The 4,618-nt window shown below is 33.9% G+C and overlaps 1 long non-coding RNA gene across 1 annotated transcript; it reads left to right on the top strand.

The window, feature by feature from the left end:
- The first annotated feature begins 2,865 nt into the window (after positions 1-2,865).
- Positions 2,866-3,407, top strand: LOC139904592 (uncharacterized). The gene is made up of 3 exons (XR_011778901.1): positions 2,866-3,080; positions 3,201-3,244; positions 3,371-3,407. It is a non-coding gene; the product is annotated as an uncharacterized lncRNA (long non-coding RNA).
- The last annotated feature ends 1,211 nt before the right edge of the window (positions 3,408-4,618 follow it).

Below are 4,618 nucleotides of genomic sequence, written 5' to 3'. Positions count from 1 at the left end.
TGTGCTTAATCTTTGATTTTGGATGACTTAATGTTGTTAAATTGTTAAAGTTCATGTTTTAATTATGTTACTAGTATCACTAGCTTCGTTTTGATGCGTAGGTTTTGTAATAAAACTTCAAGAACATGATTAATGAGTTTGTGAAGTTTGGTTAGGGTTTGATAGCTTTAAAACGAACTTTTAATGCATTGAATGATTGTTAATATTATTGATAAGTATTTAGTTATAATGTATGTTTCATTACCTTCAAAACGGCATATCACATGTGTGAATTGGATTCCCGAATCTTAAAATGCATTTTGTAAACTTGAAACGATGATTTTGAACATTTAATGATCACTTGACGAGATTTTCGGCTATTGTAAATGATGTTTTTGCTTGATGAAAAGTGGTTAGTTGTATTCCTTATCAAAATACCTTTCCAACGATATAAGATACTTGTTTTGGATGTTTACGGTTTATGATTTATGTGTATTTGAAGTTGGATTCGTGCTTGAGTGTGAAAACTCCAGACTTGCAGATCAGTTAAATGGAGCGGCGCGCCAAAATTGGAGCGGCGCGCCATTTGGGCCTGTCCCAATTTCTTTTTATTTTTCACACTTTCACCCCCGCTTACTCGTAACTCCGATTAACATGAAACTTGGCAAACATGTTTATATATACTTTCTCATCGTGGGAAAATTGTCGGATACCCGACCCGACCCCGTTGACTTTGACTTTGACCAAGTTTGACTTTTAGTCAAACTTAACCAAACACTTATGCAATCGTTTTAATCGTATTTTATACTTGATTCTTGCATGAAACTTGACAACGTGATTCATATGCTATACTAATCGAGTCGTAATGAGCCATATGACTAATTGAACACATTTCGCCCGACCTTGTGTCGTAACCGGTTAATTAATACAACTTACTTGTTTAGGTCAAGGCTAAGCAACTATCATGCACACGTTTACTTTGTGAAGTACTTTTATACTCGTGCACTCGAGATGAGATCATAGTCCCATCTTTCAAACAATTTTTATGCTTTAAACTATGGGATGAGAAACATATACGTATCATACTTTTACACTTTGAACACAAGTACGAAAACGAACATTCCACGTACGGGTTTGAACAAAAATCCTCAATTCAATTATCATTAGTTACACTTGCAGGGTGTAAATGAGAACTTATATTATGTGATCACATGGGCTTGACGAGCCTCATTCGGACGGTTCGCTACCGTTAGCGGATGAAATATATTTTCGAGTATTGTGTATGTTCTAACACTACGTAACAGGGTACAAAACAGTTAAGTTTGATAATTGGGTACCCGCGAAACAAATAACAACTTTGGAATGCAAATGATTTTGATAATCATCTTATATTAAATCTTGTGGTTCAAATACAACGTTTACTAAAACACCTATGATTTCACCAACGTTTTCGTTGACAGTTTTCTATATGTTTCTCAGGTTCATACTTGGCTATTTGATACATGCTTCCGCGTACACTCATACTTGCTTGGAGTCAAGCATGCATGCATACACTCTGATTTCTTGCTTGGGGTCAAGCATACATACATACATACGCTAGTGATAGCACCTTTGGATTCAAACTTTGTTTACATACTTACGCCATTTATAGCCACCGTGATTTTCAACTTATATTATGTCGCAAGTTTATTTCATTTATACATTATACTTTTGTAAACTTAAACTTGTTGTCGAACCGTTTGGTAAACTAAACTTTGCAAGTCTTGTACTTTTTAAATGAATACGACATAATTTTGGTCAAACGAGTCTCATATAGGGACTACGACCACGTAACGGGACCTAAGTTAGCGGCGCCGTCAATGACGATTTTGTCGGGTCGCTACATAATTAAACGTTTATGAGAATTCAAAAAATATTCCATATGGGTGAATTAGTTACATGAATGACCAATGACGATACATAATATATCGCCATACTTGGGCCTCCAAATGAGGCTCATGTTCTGGTCTATTAGTGTACGCTCAAGGGTTACGAGGATGTTTTCTAGCATTTATTTGGTTGTTTCATTTCCTCAACGAAAACACTCAGGTTCCGAACGAGCTCACCCCTTATTGTTGGTTGCTTTGAAGGTAGATATGATTATAGGAGTGTCTCTGTTATGATAGTTCAATTTGGGTGATTCTATGTCTGAGGTTGAGTGTGGTTTGCGTTGGATTGTTTTGTTTGAATAATCGAGTTTTGGTTGCGTTAGGGACTCCGATGAAGTTGCTTGTTATGCTTGGCTATTGTTTGGAGTTCAATGTTAGACTTCTAATGTTTTCCCTGTTCGACTTTCTGGTTGTTTCCGATTTTTTAAGATTTGAACCTGAGAATTTTTGCAAGGATGTGAGGGCCTCAACAACTGAGCTACCTTGAGATATGGAGTTCAAGGAGTTTCAAAATGGATGTCCCATATTGAGATATCAATAGGTTAGTGTCGGTGTGTTTGTTGTTGCAATGGTTTGCAATTGTTTGTTTGACTTATGACGTATTTTTTTCAATGTATATTGGGTTGTAATTAGACCTAGTTCAATAATTTAGTTAAATAGATAATAGGCTCTTGTCAATCACATGTTGGGTCTGAATAAATTGTAACAATATTAGATCTATTAATCTCTCTTAATTTAAATTTAAACCCATATTCTTTTTTTAAAAAAAAAAAAAAAAAAAAGAAAAGAATAATAGTAATAACTTGATATAATGTGTTATTAGGTTATAAGTATAGACCGAATATTCACATGCTAAGAACTTGAAGGACTATAAGTGTACAATTTAAAAAGTTCACTGATGGAGTAATGTAGCTTTCTTTCTATCTTGTTTATTTGGTTGGTTAATTGTTGTGATATGTATGTTCGTATGGCAACATGATCTTTACGAATTCATATACCAGTAAACCCATACATCATCATCAACATCATCATCATCATCATCATCATCATCATCATCATCAACTGAGTTCTGCTTGTTATCGTATTACTCAACCGTTTACCATACGATGCTCGAATTCGTCTAATAATTCCGGACGAGGTTTTGGACCTCAGCAGCCATCTTCCCCTACTCCGGTTTTAATTCATTTTCCCCCTTTTTTATTGTTATTATTTAGAATTTAAATATTCAGATTATTTAGATTTAGATTTAGGTTAATTATATTTGCATTAGTTGAAATCTGTAAAATATTTCAGGTAAGTAAGGATGGGCCTAAGGGAGCACCGCCTTCACGCCAGAGGTAGTTTATCATTTTCATAATTTACCGATTTTGTGACTCTGACTACTACTCATGATGATGATGTGTGATTTGTTGATTACTGTTAATTATATTTATATTATTAATTTATTATTAAACATTTTACAGGAAATTGATACCTCAGCAGCAGCAACCTGGCTCTATATGAAATGTCCCGTTCTTATTGATTAAAAACGTTCCATATTAATTGATTTCGTTGCGAGGTTTTGACCTCTATATGAGACGTTTTTCAAAGACTGCATTCATTTTTAAACAAACCATAACCTTTATTTCATCAATAAAGGTTTAAAAAGCTTTACGTAGATTATCAAATAATGATAATCTAAAATATCCTGTTTACACACGACCATTACATAATGGTTTACAATACAAATATGTTACAACAAAATAAGTTTCTTGAATGCAGTTTTTACACAATATCATACAAGCATGGACTCCAAATCTTGTCCTTATTTAAGTATGCGACAGCGGAAGCTCTTAATAATCACCTGAGAATAAACATGCTTAAAACGTCAACAAAAATGTTGGTGAGTTATAGGTTTAACCTATATATATCAAATCGTAACAATAGACCACAAGATTTCATATTTCAATACACATCCCATACATAGAGATAAAAATCATTCATATGGTGAACACCTGGTAACCGACAATAACAAGATGCATATATAAGAATATCCCCATCATTCCGGGACACCCTTCGGATATGATATAAATTTCGAAGTACTAAAGCATCCGGTACTTTGGATGGGGTTTGTTAGGCCCAATAGATCTATCTTTAGGATTCGCGTCAATTAGGGTGTCTGTTCCCTAATTCTTAAATTACCAGACTTAATAAAAAGGGGCATATTCGATTTCGATAATTCAACCATAGAATGTAGTTTCACGTACTTGTGTCTATTTTGTAAATCATTTATAAAACCTGCATGTATTCTCATCCCAAAAATATTAGATTTTAAAAGTGGGACTATAACTCACCTTCACAGATTTTTACTTCGTCGGGAAGTAAGACTTGGCCACTGGTTGATTCACGAACCTATAACAATATATACATATATATCAAAGTATGTTCAAAATATATTTACAACACTTTTAATATATTTTGATGTTTTAAGTTTATTAAGTCAGCTGTCCTCGTTAGTAACCTACAACTAGTTGTCCACAGTTAGATGTACAGAAATAAATCGATAAATATTATCTTGAATCAATCCACGACCCAGTGTATACGTATCTCAGTATTGATCACAACTCAAACTATATATATTTTGGAATCAACCTCAACCCTGTATAGCTAACTCCAACATTCACATATAGAGTGTCTATGGTTGTTCCGAAATATATATAGATGTGTCGACA

This window comes from Rutidosis leptorrhynchoides, chromosome 4 (assembly GCF_046630445.1).
Source record: "Rutidosis leptorrhynchoides isolate AG116_Rl617_1_P2 chromosome 4, CSIRO_AGI_Rlap_v1, whole genome shotgun sequence".
In the NCBI taxonomy this organism is placed as follows: Eukaryota; Viridiplantae; Streptophyta; class Magnoliopsida; order Asterales; family Asteraceae; genus Rutidosis; species Rutidosis leptorrhynchoides.
The sequence above is the reverse complement of the archived record's forward strand: the minus strand, read 5'-3'. Positions and strand labels throughout refer to the sequence as shown.